We start from the raw sequence: 14,903 nt of genomic DNA on the forward strand, positions 1-14,903 counted from the left end.
TCTGTCCGTGGCCTTGAATTTTTACATCTTATCCGAAATAAGCTGAATGTGATTAAGCCAGTTCTCTCTTTACAGAGCTCCAGCAGTGTTAAGCGAGCCATTCTGCTTCGCTTGTAACATTTGTGTTAAGTTGTGCCATCTTGATCAGGCGGCCTCCCCGTTGCCTGAGGAGAAGGCTCACTGGCCAGACACATTACTGCACAGAGCAGCATCTCACTGAGCATGTCACAACCTGCCCGGGGGAGGGGGGGTCTGCGAGCTTGGGTGTGTTTATGTTTTATCCTCAGGACCCCCGATTGTTGTTCATTTCCTGTACAAAAACAAAATAAGCACATAAAGGCCAAAATGTGCTCTTCCCCGGCCTTCACCCACATCACAGCACTTTTCCGCACAAGTGGCTAGCCGCAGATTAATTATACAATTAAAACAATTTTCCGCATCTATCTGTCAGACTGATCTAATTTACCATTCAAATGACACTAATGGAGTAAGCCTCTTTCTCTCTCCTTCCCCGAGCGAAGCCTTTTCCCTCTGTATCACACAACGCAGCAGAGCCATCTGCGACAGAGGAAACAGAGAGAGGCATGGTGTTGTATTTGTTTAGCAGGATGTTGGTGAATAAAGTTGAAACCCGGCAGTTTTCATCATGGTGCAGCAGGGAAATAGGGAGGTTCGTTTGATTGTTGGTTCAAATTAACCCTTGGGTGAGGAGAAAAGAAGAAGCAGAGTGACCTTCTTATTTTCTGAGACAACACTCCCTTCAACTAACGCTGACATTAATAATTCATCGTGACAAAATACATTACCGAGGAAGCTGAGTGTACAAACAGTCACATTAAAGCTGAACACTCAGCAGCACGTGAGAAATAAAATGTAATCTTTTACCATTTAACCCTTTGAAACCAGGGAAAACTGGGCTGATTTCTTTAAAAACACGGTATGAAGGCAATGAGCAACTTAAGAAGAAATGACCAAGAAATTAGCAAGAAATTGGTCAAAAGTACAAGAAAATTACATTAAAATTAGCACAAAAAACAACCAAAGAAACAAAAAAGTGAGCAAACAGGAAAGTGAAAAAATAACAACAGTGAAATGACCTTGAAAAAAATGCTTAAAACTTATATTTTTTCTGTAAGATAATTTAAAATATATAATCATAATAATTACAAATACAGTAGTCTAGTAGGGCTGGGTGATATGGCTTTAAAATAATATCACTATATTTTAGGGCAATATATGATATACAATATATATCACAATATTTTTATCATGTCCTTTAAACTAATGTTAACTACTAAAGTAAAATAAAAAATACTGAATGAACTGCAGTTACAATAAAGTTAAATAAAGTAGCTGCTGTCAAATAATAAGTTGAATACATTACTGTTATAATACCATTTAATAGAATACATTTATATGGTAGTTAAAATACTTTTAGAGTGAAATTTAAAAGTACTTATAATTAAACAAATCAAAGTAGGACCCATGGTGCTTTTATTTTGAAGGAATTGGCTTGTCTCATACAGGATGTGTCAATGTTTTTGCTGTGAACTTGAAGCCTCTGGTCAATAGTTGGATTTTAGTCTTAGTACAATTTAACAGCTACCGCGGCAACTTTAACCGTAATGATTAATTCCCCGTAAGCAGGAAACAAACCAACAGCTCCCCAGTTCATATATTAATAGTATTTGCAAATCGCAGTAGTGCTTTATAGTTGCAAAATGTGACTAAACAATCACAGTCTGAAGCTCTGCAAAAGCCCTGCTTTGTGTGTCTGTCTGTGAGAGGTGGAGAGCCATTAGAGAGAGCGAGAGAACCAAAACGCCAGTTGCTTATAAAAATGAAGTCACAATTTATACTCAATGTTCACGATAAAGTAATTTTATACATCGCATAGAACAAAGCCGCGATACAGCAAGTATATTTGATATATCACCCACCCCTGTTGTCCAGAATATTTTTCCCTTCCTTTTTTAAAAGTAATTTTCTTAATCTACTAATTTCTTGGAATTTGCTGGACATTTCTTGCCAAGTTGCTCATTACCTTTTTTTTATGTTTTTGAAAGAAAACTAATACTTGTGAAAGGCGTCTGAATGCAGCAGTGACGCTGATCAAGGTTTCAAAGGATTAGGTGAACTGAAACATGCATTCCCAGTCTTGTGCCATTTCCACAGACCCACACAGGGTGTGAGCGACACAGGCAGCCAAACCTTGACCTGGATATCCTGCATCTCTGTCCACCCAGTGTGTGTACAAGGAACACAGATAGGAACTACTCCTACACAAGTTCAAGGGAAATGCTTGCGTGGCGTGGCTCTGTCCTTTCCAGCCCAGCTCCACCAAAGCACAATGGCAGCAGAGAGTTTTATGTTTATGAGCTCTCCTTCTGATGGGGATACACATATCCATTAGATATGAGTCTACCCTATAGAGGGGGTCTGGTATTAACCCACAAAGCAAGTGCCCCATCAGCAGAGAGGAAAAAGCTGCCTTTTATGGCAACAGATCACAGACTCAAGCCATTGGCCACAGAGCCCACAAATGAGGCGTTAAGTGTAGTGGCAGGGCAGCGGAGAAAGAGGAGCAGAGAGATATGACCCTCCGCTCAGCCATGCATGAATCTGCCCTCTGCCTCCTTCCCTTTCTCTCTCTGTCTTACTCTCTATCACCCCCCTTACAAAAAAATACATCAAAACAGTCTTAATAGCCCAACAGCAGTCGCCACAAAATAACAACTGTCACCTGCAGCAGAATTCATTACAGCATTGGTAATGTCGCAGTCCGGTAATGTAATTTTTATAATTGAATATTAATTCTTACGCAATATTTGGAGAGATTCCTAATGGACGTTTTCTGTAATTAATTGCCAGATAGAGGCAGGGCTAGTGCGGCAAAGTTAAAAAACACAACCTGACGTGGAGATTGGGAGAGAAGAGGGCGGTGAGGGGGCCTGCTGGGAAGGTTTCATCATTGTGGCTGACCCCCCCTGCTGCTGGCAATGGCAGGAGACAGTGGGGGTGGGGGTGGGGGTGGGGGGGGGGGATAGACTCCGCTTCACAGTCAGAGATTTAATTGCACGCAGATTCCATTACCTCTGCACAAATGTCACATTCTCTTCTGATCAGGGGGCACGGCAGCCACTGGCAGCATGGCTGGCAAGCAGCCAGACTATAGTGCAGAAAGTGTTCAGCCAATCAGGGCTCCCGGGGCAGACAGAGGTGAGCAGAGGGACGGAAAGACTCGAGTACGCCAAAGATACTGAAAAACAAAGGAGAGTCACGAACGCAAAGCAGCTGACGGTGCAACATTCAGGTAGAGGGCAATATGCTGTATTAATTTTATTGATTTCACATGGACAATTATCAGTATTGTTATCACTATTAGTCTTACGGTTATTATCATTGATTTTCAATTGGCAAAGATTGGTAAATATAGGTTCATTAATTGAGAAGATATTGCTATAGCAACAAATTAAGAAAAATGATATAACAGCTGATGTATTTGCTTTGACCTAAAAATATGCTTGCTTGCCATATTGTATAAATAATGAAAACTTTTGCAAAGATATACAAGTGTCCTAAAGCACTGAAAACTTCTGGGTTTTTACAAGATTCACACATAAACCTCTGAGCTATGCATTTAAATTTCAAAACAAAAATATCTGAAGTAATCATTCACTTTGAGGATCTTTTGGTATTCATGACAATAAATAATTATTTACAAAAAGTGGAATTTTCAGTTGTAATTACTGCCCAATAGGGCTTCAGCTGGGGGTGGGAATCTTTCAGTATCTCACAATTGGATTCAATTTTGGGGTGACAGTTCCATTTTAAAATCTATTCTCGATTCAAAGCGATTTCTGAATTCCAAATGAAAGCAGAATTAAGTCTGTATAAGATTATTGAGTTTTTATACTAAATACTCAGCTGATTTATGGACATTTTTTTTCCCAGTACGAATAATACATTTTATACATAGCACTTTACATGGTAATTAAACAGTTATAGAAACAGCAAAGCAATAACAACATAAAAACAACTACAGCAATGAAAAGAATAAGAGGGGGACTAAAAGATCACAGATGTAAAGCATATTTAAATCGTTTTGCAAGAATGATTGGGAGTGTTTGGGAGTTGAGGTGTCGGAGGAGAGTTTCACAGGAAGGGGGCAGCAATAGAAAAAGTCCTGCTTAAACTGTCGCAGCCCGCCCAAATTTATTACAATAACTTACAATAACAGTTTCACATCAACATCCCACCACACCCAGTAAATGAAACTTACAACACCAACACACACATACCAGTGTATAGCCAACACTTGCGTTTACTGACACATACTGTACACACAGAGTTAACGTTAGCAGCCAGTAGCAATACCACCTGCTGCAAGGAGAGTAACTCAGGTTATCATCTACTGCAGATACGCAAAGGGGACGCAACAAATCAACACTGTCAGACTAAAAAAATTTAGAAATCAATTTTTGGAAGTTGTGAATTGATTGAGAATGGTAAAAAAAAATAAGAACTGAGATTCTTGCATGAAAAAAAAATATTCAGCTTAAGTTCCCAGAGCCCAAGGAGATGTCTTAAAATGTCCTGTGCTGTCCAACCAACGGCACAAAACCAAACAATATTCAGTTTCCTCTCACAGGTGACGAAGATAGGTAACATTTCACATTTAAGGAGCTGGAACCAGTGAATTTGTGAAATGTTTACTTTGTTTTAAAAGTTAAGTTTTAATAAAAAATACAATTGTTTTGGACAGTATGAGCATACAACTAGATAAATGAGACTCAGATACTACAAGACCAGCTATGTTAGAGTCTGTAATGTGATGTTTTGATATAGTTTTGCTGTTGTTAATATGGACCCCCTTTAGTTCAGGTCATAAAGAATGTTGGCTGTTTTTGGATTCTTTGTTCACTGTGTAGGCATGACATGTGTAGACGCAAACTAAGTTTTCTTCCCAAATGATCATTTTGTGGGCAAAGTATTCCTTTAAAAGAGACTTTTAAAAGACAGAAAAAGAACAGTGTGGTGAGTATTTCTACAAATACACTTAATAATTATTACATCATTTTAAGACAGGTACTGTGCAGATAGCTGTGTTGTTAAAATGAAGGAGAGTGGAAAGAGAGTGAATCCCTGTCACAATTTTATAGTTACATGTGAGAGCATCATATCATTGTTTGAAGCTTATTCGTTTAATAGCTCTCAGGAATCGGGACCTCTAGGATTAAGAGTTGTGAAGAGTTGTAAAGTGCGTTGGCTCTGCTGATTCTGAACTGAGCGAAGTCCCAGACCTTTTTTAAAATTGCTGGAAAATCAGATATGTAGGCAGCAATTCAGACTCTTAGAACCAGTCCTCACAAATACAGTCCTGGAGTTTAATTTATACAAAATTATTGCAATATTGGTGCTCAGTAAAGTCATAAAACGATATTTTACCCAAACTATTCAGCCATATTCTGCACTATATGTGTTTATCATTCACGTCCGTGCTCACTGGCCTCAGCAGCTGAGCAATAAAAGTGATGAAAGCTCAGAATACATCTACTGGGATGTGCTTCCAGCTTATTATGGTCTGATACAAATAAGCCTAATAGTCGAGAAGAACAGCGCTTTTGGAGTCACTTCACAGACAAACTGCACAAACGTTACCATATGAAATAAGAGACGGGTTGGTGGGAGGACTGCCACATACCCTGATCACTGGTGCAGGACAGATTGGCGCTCCATTCCTCCAATCAGAATTTAGCACACAGTCTCGAGGGCAGGACCACTGGGGTTTCACAGAGGACAAAAACAGAGAGAGAGAGAGAGAGAGACAAAAGGGGGGGGGGGAAGATACAACTATTACAAACAGGAAGTGAAAAGGTGGGGAAAGCCCCTACACTGCTCTAATGAGCCCACATGTACAGAAATGACATAAGAACTGGCAAAAGTAAAAGTGCTCATCGTCAGCCGCAAGTATTTGATATGTTATGACGCACCGATTCCTGTTGGTATCCCCTGGCCTACATACATAAAAAATTATCTTTCATATCTGAAAACGCAGATAAGCAGCTATGACGGACACAAATGATGTAAAATACAGGCAAATGGTAAGTATCACAGTTTCTGTGGTTCGTTTCTCAGCTTTAAACAGTAAACATGTCACATGGTTGACCTTTGTTAACATCTCATAGCACTTTGATAAACCCACATAAAAACGTGCTGCTTTCATTTCATAGAGCCGTGCGTGAAGTCAACTGTGATAAAACACATACGCCAACAGTATGCACGGAATTTAAAAGGTGTGTATTTTTTTCTATTCAAAGTTCCCCGATAAGAGAAGACAAATGTCAGAAAAATATCAAACACATCCTAAATTGATTACAGATCCACCACAAAAATCACTTTACGGCAAATTAACAATATAAAAATTAGGAGATTACTACAAAAGGGGACCCATTACGCTCATTTTTGCTCATTTTTGCTCATTTTCAGCTTCATACTTGTATTTAAGGTTTCTAAATGAACAAAAAACACTCATACTGCCTGTGACAAAACACCTAGTTTATTCACCCTCTGTCTGAAATGCTCCATTAAGTGCCTGTCTCATATAGCCCACCTCCCAAAAAAGCCCAATCTGCTCTGATTGGTCAGCATTTTTGGGTCTTCTATATCTCTGCGTCTCTGCAGTGTCATTGCAGCCAAGGTATGACTGCAACAGAGAATAGCAGCACTTTTCACCATGGAAAAAAAAGTTTCTAAACACAACAAGACATGTTCCAATTTGAATACGATCCTAAATTTGGGACAAACTGACATCATCTGCAACTAAAACATTTGGTTTCCCTGATGTTAGTATGTAGCTACATGTATGTCAGCACTGTACTTGCAGCTAGAGAATGACTGCAACTGCAAGTACAGCGGTTGTTTTTACAAATGTCATTAAAAACATTGATTTGACCATACATATCTATACTAACTATTTTAAATTGTTTAAATAGGCTATTTTTTCAATATTAATACCCCAGTATAAGCTGTGCTTTCTTGCTCTGTTCTATGGCTGATGTTTACAAAAATCATTCTCTTGTTCCCTGCTACGTACAAAGAAAAGAAAAGTTGTTGTTGTCATGTTACTGTCTTGTTATATTTATCTTAAAATAAAAAAGAATTTATGTAAATTTTCTCTCTGGTATCAAAAATGGTCTTGAACATCAATATTTTTTAAGCATTGTGACAATACTTTTTCAACAACGCATCACCTATGAAAGTTACGTGTTCAGATCATTCAGAACAGATGGATACCTGAGGGTTTTTTCATACTTGTATTAATTCTTCATGCATTTACCTCATTAATTTGAAACTCTCGCCACATTTAATATGAACATCCTTCATTGTAACACTAAATATACGACACAAATTACAGAAAAGCATAATAAGTCCCCTTGAAGCACTGTAACAATCTGCATGATGGTATGAAACCACATGTCTGTTTGCTCTGGAGACTATTCTCACTAATACAGTGACCTATAAACCCTCCAGTGGTCTCCACCTTAGTAGAAAAAAATATTAGAATATAACATGTTTTTCTTTACATAAATGATGCATGACTTGTACCACTACAACAAACACCTGAAACAACAGTTTGTTTATTAAAAAACCTGGTGTTAAGCTCAAAAGCATTCATCTGTAGCCAGACAAACAAGTGGAAAGATGCTAATGACTTCCAGATACGCTTCAGATCATGCAAATGAGGCAGCAGAAAGGATGGCTCCTGGTTTTGTCCCTGTCACAGGAGTCATGGCTGCATGTGTGGCTTGTTGCCCCGTGATATATGTGTGTACCACTTTGCTGTTTTAATGTGGCCGCGTCTCCGGCAGCACAGCAAAAGCAATTCAGCTTCCAGTTAATTGGCCAGCTCTGTGAGAAAGCGTGTCAAAAACTAAATCTATAACTCTGTTTCTGCGTGTTAGCGGTGTAGCTCTCCAACCAGACACAACAAACCGCAGCCCCGACGTCCCAACTCCTCATAATTCACCAGTGTGGAATTCGACTAACCCCATTAGTGCAGCCGTTGTTTCTACAGCCCCGTCCACATTCCTGGACCAAACATAGGCCCCAGATAAGACCTCTCTGATTACTCAGTTGCATCGCTATCGTTACTCCTCAAAATATGTTGATCCCAACAATGAATGCCAACCACCTATGGATTTATGGCTGATCTACTGAACGTCAACATCCTTTAATATCGACTCACTTTGAGAACATTAACAGAGGGCACTCAGTGACTTCAACAAAGATCGCTGCCATGTCTCCCACATACAACTCACTCAAGCTTCAGCTGATGAGAAGATTCAAAAGAGATGGAATTTATGAGCAGACTCACAAAAGGGATGTTAAAATAGCATGGGAGTGCATCAACACTAATGAGGTTGCTCTGATTTTGAGTCTTTATTGCAAATTAACAAGCACTGGATTTTATAAAGTGGTTAGGTTTAACAGTGTAATGTGTCCATAAAAAAGACTAAACAACCAAACACTTTGAGATATACTGCTACTGAGACGCCGACACCAAGTTAAATATTTTTACCTCCGGCTGTAAAGCATTCTCACTCTGTGGCCTTTTGCATGCCAGCTGCTCAACACTCGACTCACTCCTGCTCTGGAAACATGTGGTTGTAATCCCCTCTTTTCACTCAAATTACAAACTGTGTCAGTTTCTGAGGAAACTCTGCATCCAGCCACTTTGCAGCAAGCGTGTTAATTGCCGCTCATTTGTGAGTTTCCAGGCAAACTAGACGGGCATTTGAAGCTGTCCATCCTTGTTGAGAGGTATGAGAAGGGGCAGAAGTTAGGGCCCGTCAGGTGAACCAAATAATGTTTTTTGCTATTTAAATCAGTACAAGCCATTTGCTGCAGGTCTGAAAATACAGCATTTACAAATATTTGAAGTTATTGTCATGTTACACCATTAACTACAATGCAGAGCTTATGTAACTTATTCAAATTGTCAAAAAGAAAGAAACGTGAGTGTGAAAGGGAAGAGGAGCATAATAAAGCATTCAGAAGAGATAATATTTTAAAAGACTGCAACCTGGCATCCATAAGGTCTATAAAAGGAATCCACTGCATGGTACAACTTCACACATTTTTGGTACCAGGTGCTTTTCTCTGCTTTGTTTTCCACTGGAAATAATACCCTCTAAGTGTAGGCGGGATTCTCAGCTGATCACCATAGCGAGAACACATGAAAGTGACATCATCTTCAACATAGGGCTGGGCAATACACCAATACCATATTAATACTGTGATATAAGACTTGATTTCGTCTTATATTTTGGTTATTCTAAGTGTTGTCTTTTCCTGGTTTTACAGGTTGCATTACAATAAAATTATGTATTTTTTCTGAATTAACCAGACTGTTGTAGTTGTTCTATTATTTGCCTTTCCTCACTTAGTCATCATTGATTATTATTTAAAACAAATCTCATCTTGTAAATATTTATTAACACCCCAATAGTCAGTCCTGCAATATTGTTGCATTATTGGGATTTTTGATTTTCGCTGTATCGGCCAGCCCGACTCACATGGTTCTTAATTTTTAAGACCTGCTCCCACCCCAGAACCGCTACATGCAATACTACATCTGCACATATGCAAATGACCAATTAGTTTCATAACCTTGAGCAGCTTATCTGTTAACATTACAGTTAACATGCCTGTAACTAACACACCTGACTAAAGCCACCCTATAATCTCAGTGGCGCAGAATACAGAGCCGACACAAAAAGTCAGCAGTTGGAGGATTAAAACATTCAAACATTATACTAAATTATGATTATATTCTTTTTTTTTTTTTTTTTTTTTTAAATATATTCATAATTAAACACCCCCAGACCCACGATTTCCAACCCAGTGAAGAACTCTACACTGAATTCTTTAATTGGCAACCAACAAAGGAGCGTCTTTATCTCCTGAATTGTATGGTTCAGAAAAGTTTCGCAGACTGCCATTTTTTTAAATCTGGGTTGAGTGAATTAAAAAAAATGTTGCTCGTTACTGACAGTAACTTAAAAAAGGCAGATTTGTGCAGAATGTCCCATGCAACATTAGTGACCGTTCTCTCTGACCTGATCTGTGGTCTGCAGTGTTTTAAATTCAATTTGGTGCCAAAACAAGAATCACTATTCACAACTTTCAGCCTGAGAGAAACCATGCTGCAACACTCTAAAACAGAGTCAGGCCACTGATCAGGTATTGAGACTGCTGCCACACTGGGGGACATTGGTGCGGTATCGGATCAATGGCTTGACCCATTAAGTCACAGCACTCCCAGTACCTCATCTAAGAGCCGGTCTTCGGGAACACCCATGGCTGACCCATGCTGCTGGGGACAATTACAAGAGAGTGGTCTTTCAGGGCCGACGCCCACTTGACCCGGTAGCGTAAAGACACGGAGGAGATCCACATGATTTAAACTCCTCCCCAAGACGTGCTGACAAGGTTAGAGGGTCAACGCAGACATTAACAGGTCAGTGTGTGGCCCACTTGGGAACAATTACTCCCAGTCACAGCTAAGTGGACACTTGATTGAACACGACGGAGGCAGGACACACTTCCCACAGATAACAATCCCCAGAGCCATTTAGGATAAAAAGCCCTTGTGATACAGCCTTTATGGGCAAAATTCATCTTCCTTTTCCCTTTTAAAAGAATGTGAGAGTGTGATAGAGAGCCATTCTCTCAAAGAGATGAGTCTCTCAAAGCATTACCATTTTCTAGCAATACTAATAGCTGCTTATGACACAGAAACAATTACAAGGTGACTGGGAGAAAAAGCTAAACAATGGGACGAGCTGTTAAGATTTCATTTTTCATTTGTGGAAAAAACTGATATCTCTCCGAAGAAATGGTCATGTCTTGAAACACACTTCGACAGAATACTCATATTTCACAATCAAAACAACGGCGGCAGAAGTGCAGTTTAACATAAATATACCAGTCCGCAATAAATCTCTCATCTCTAATTAACTGTGTGGGTGCTGCAGTTTTTTTATGCCGTTCGACCTCTAACCTACTGACAGTTTGACCCCTCTCCCACCACAATGACTAAAACTTTGCCTCGAACATCTGGTGTCTTTAGACAGCGGCAAGCACCCTCCCCAGCTCTGAGTCGTTTCATGTCACAACTCAACAACAAATAGTTTGTGTTTCATCATAAAGTGTGGGGTTTACCATGTACTGCAGGAGATAAAAACTAAACAGATGTTTGGGGGTAGCTACTGCAGATAAAACAGCAAACTAAGCAATGTGTATCTCTGTGTAAAATGGTCACTCGTTTTGTTTTTGTACACAAATAGGGCTTATCGATCCGCGAACACATTTCCCCCAGCATTTGCATAAGCTGTGTGTTGTTTGTGGTGTTGTTTCTTTTTTTTCCCAGGGGCTTTGTTTATTTATTTCTCTGCGTTGAGGAAATCAGTTTCACATTGCCCCCCCCGATCTGCAGCGGTGGCTGGCGCTGCAGCTGTTGGTTGTTAGTGGCTGGAGATGACACAGTTCGCCACTTCTGCCGGGAGACAGCCTGCACGGAGAGCGGCGCAGCTGCAGAGCAGGAAAACTCATGCAGAGGAGAGACTTTGACATTTTTAAGATAAGAAGGTAAAGAAATAGCGTTGTTGACAGACTTATATTACTCCAGAGACAAAGCTCATCACATGCCTCCCTCGCCTTTTTACTGAAGAATCAAGAAGCCCGACATTAGCAGAGGAAAAAAATACCAACTCCTGCTGTGAATCTCTCTCCCCTATGTCTCTATCCCGCCCTCCTCATTAACGGGGCTCTTTTCCAATTCATTTAGGACCCCTGAGATACAACCTTCCCCAAGAATTCAGCAAAGTGGCACAACATTAACCCATTTGCACACGCTGAGTGCAAAAGCAACAGGCTCACCGGCTGACCCATTGGCTGTTGTGGCAGTCAGCTTTATTCCCCTGGACGGTTTTGTAACCAAGTGGGCATCATGCGAATACCATCTGGGTACCACTTATTTAAAGCTGGCAGAAGTCCCGTGGCAGCCAGCCTGGCAATGAGGAGAAGGGAATAAATTGCATCATTTACTTAACATGCATTTACCGTTGTGCCCGTTAAAAGCCCATGACTAAATAATTTGGTTTTTTCGGGTGCCAGTTTCCGCTGTCAGCCAAATTGTGTTACAAACAGAGCAACTGTCAAAGGGCTGATAAAGGAGATATCGAGATGTTAACCACATGAAATCGCATTTACCACCAAGTATATTAACAGCCCTCGATCCATTTACACCAAAGAAATCTCCCAGTGCGTTATGCGCCGCACAAAACCCATAAACAGACAATAAACACATTGTAATTATAATGCCAACTCTTTAATTACGTGTGTCATTTGGGGATGGTCGAGCTCGCTAATTGTCAGAGTGATGTGAAAGGATTGGGGGAGGCAAGAAGGAGATCAAGCCTCGGGCCCCAATGAGAACCATATTCCCCACTCTCGGAGCGTGTTAGAAGGCAGAAAATTCAATTGGCACGGTTCCAGAGAAGAACAGTCCAAACAGCCTTAATCAGCAGGGACAAACTCCATGCAAATCATTTACATTAGCACGAGTGCAGAGAAATATCTAAGGTTTCACTCCCAGAACATGAAAGCAAAGAACATGTTTGCCTCCTATAACCTCACAGCCAGGTGACTTAATACAAAAACACGAGTTCAGTTGGGTCAGTTTCCTTACACCATCAAAAGAGGCATAAAACTAAAAGTGCACCTACGACTCTTATTTAGCTAGAGTTGGAGTGGGAGAAATATTTCACTTGTCATTATTATTCTATGGCAATTCTTTTTATCTTCTGCAGCAGAAACCATTAAATTACAGGACAGAGACAAAGCAGAATGTGGATGACACAGTTTAATCCTATTATTGCCAGTAAACAGTAGACTTATTACAGAATGTTTAACAAAAAAGGCCCATAGTTGGTTGTCTGCATAGACAATGGACCCAGCATCACTGTTTGGTATTAATATTGTGTATTTTTACCCTGCTTACGCTCATAAGACCATTTTGGCTTACATTTATAAAAGGAATGACCATGAGTGTTTAGGTACAATATGGACATCAACATTTCTAACAGAGTTATTGGTTTCAGTTTTGTTTTCTTTTGGGGGTTTTTTTGGCTTAGTAAAAGAAAGCATATTCATGGCAATTAGAATCATAGATTGACTCTTTAAATTTTGAGGATGGTACGAAGTAATGCATAGTAACTATTATCAGGGTTTTCCACATGTTCATTTATTTGTGGCAGCCTGCCACAATTAAAACATTTTCCACCACAAATAGATTTTATCTTTTTGGAGCTGGTCTGTTTTTTAGGAGCACTGATGAAATATATTTACAGTTTTTCTCTGCACCTTACTTTCGGAGCACAGGGCATACTCTGGGCACAGATGGAGCAGCAGAACATCAGGTGCATTAAATTCCAAATGTTTATATTTATATTTTTTTAAATTTCACTGGTCATTTTTCTGGGTATATAAGTTTGCATTTACTCACAGCAGCCACTTCTCTTATCCACCGATCTGATCTCATCAGTTCTGAGCGAATCTACCCCGTGAGTCACAAACTACTGCTACAGGGAAAAAAAAGATCTCATGTTGAGCTCCACCTATGTTGAATTGATGGAGCCGAAGCTGCAAAAAGCTCAAAATGTATTGAGGGGACACTAATGATATGAAACACAAAAGCATTTAAAAGAAAAAAGAAAATCTGCTGTTATTTTTACTGCCATGGAAATATTTGTAAGCCATATTTAAATTTTACTGCATATTCTATGCAAAGCTTGTGTATATATATTTAATCTCAAGTTTGATGCAAGCATTGCACACTTTAGGATCAATAAAAAAGGAAAGGCACTTAATTCAAAGATTAGACTATGCCCTAACAAAGCACCTGAGTGCATGAAAGAGCACAATGCTTTATTTATTAATGCTAAATTAGTTTGGACAAGAACAGGGATACTTCTAATTTTCAACACACTAAATTAGGGTTTGCTTGCAATACAAAAAAACTGGAATAAGACTCACAGTAAATTAACATATAGCATACACAATTATCTGCTATACTTTAAAGTGATCACCTCCACACAAATAAACTGCAGCTACCCATGTGTTGCCATCAGCACATGGGTAGCTGCAGTTAGCAACAGTATTGTCTGTTTAGGCAAGAACTTGTTTTTCCAAGTCTGGTCACATGAGCTGGAAAATCGTTGCTTATTTTTGGATCAGAGTCCAAACAAGAAGTGAGCAGCCTCAGACACCCTACAGTATTAGCATATACAGTATATGGCATTGAATGTGGTGGACAAAGATCACAGAGTGAATTATTGAAACCGCCATAAGTACAGTGCGCTCTGAAAACACTTCACGAGATGACATCTCGCAGATGAATCATCAGCCAAGCACTGAGAAATGTCAGTTAGGCAATGAGAAACTGTCTCCACCATTGTTTACATATTGACTGGCACTGTGTGGTTGGCCCTGATGAGAACAACACACGGCCTCCAATGGCATGATCTCACTTGGTGGAAAAAGAGCTGTCACTGTGAATCTGGTAGGAGGGTGTGGCATCGCAATCAATGAAGGTGGAGACAAAACAAATCTATTATTGGTTCCACGGCATGAAATCATACATTAGCTAAGCCCCGGTTCTGAAACAGTCGATCCCGCGCCAGTTACTCTGCAATTTACTGCTCAAATTGTTCTCACCTCTGCTTTTTCCATCCCTCTGTCTATGTGAGGTTCAACTGAGCACTTCACTGTGGCCTGCAAGGTCTTTTACACAGGGCCGCTATTGATGAAAGAGATCAGAGTGACTGAGTGAAAGAGAA

The 14,903-nt window shown here is 39.8% G+C and overlaps 1 protein-coding gene across 4 annotated transcripts in view; it reads right to left on the bottom strand.

The window, feature by feature from the left end:
• foxp1b (forkhead box P1b) overlaps positions 1 to 14,903 on the bottom strand; it is a 206,391-nt gene that overhangs the window by 177,890 nt on the left and 13,598 nt on the right. For all 4 annotated transcript variants that reach the window (XM_042499118.1, XM_042499110.1, XM_042499102.1 and 1 more), the window contains exon 2: positions 5,705 to 5,782. The gene's annotated coding sequence lies outside the window, so the exon portion shown is untranslated. The remainder of the gene's footprint in view (positions 1 to 5,704; positions 5,783 to 14,903) is intronic.

Source organism: Plectropomus leopardus, chromosome 2, assembly GCF_008729295.1.
Source record: "Plectropomus leopardus isolate mb chromosome 2, YSFRI_Pleo_2.0, whole genome shotgun sequence".
NCBI lineage: Eukaryota > Metazoa > Chordata > Actinopteri > Perciformes > Serranidae > Plectropomus > Plectropomus leopardus.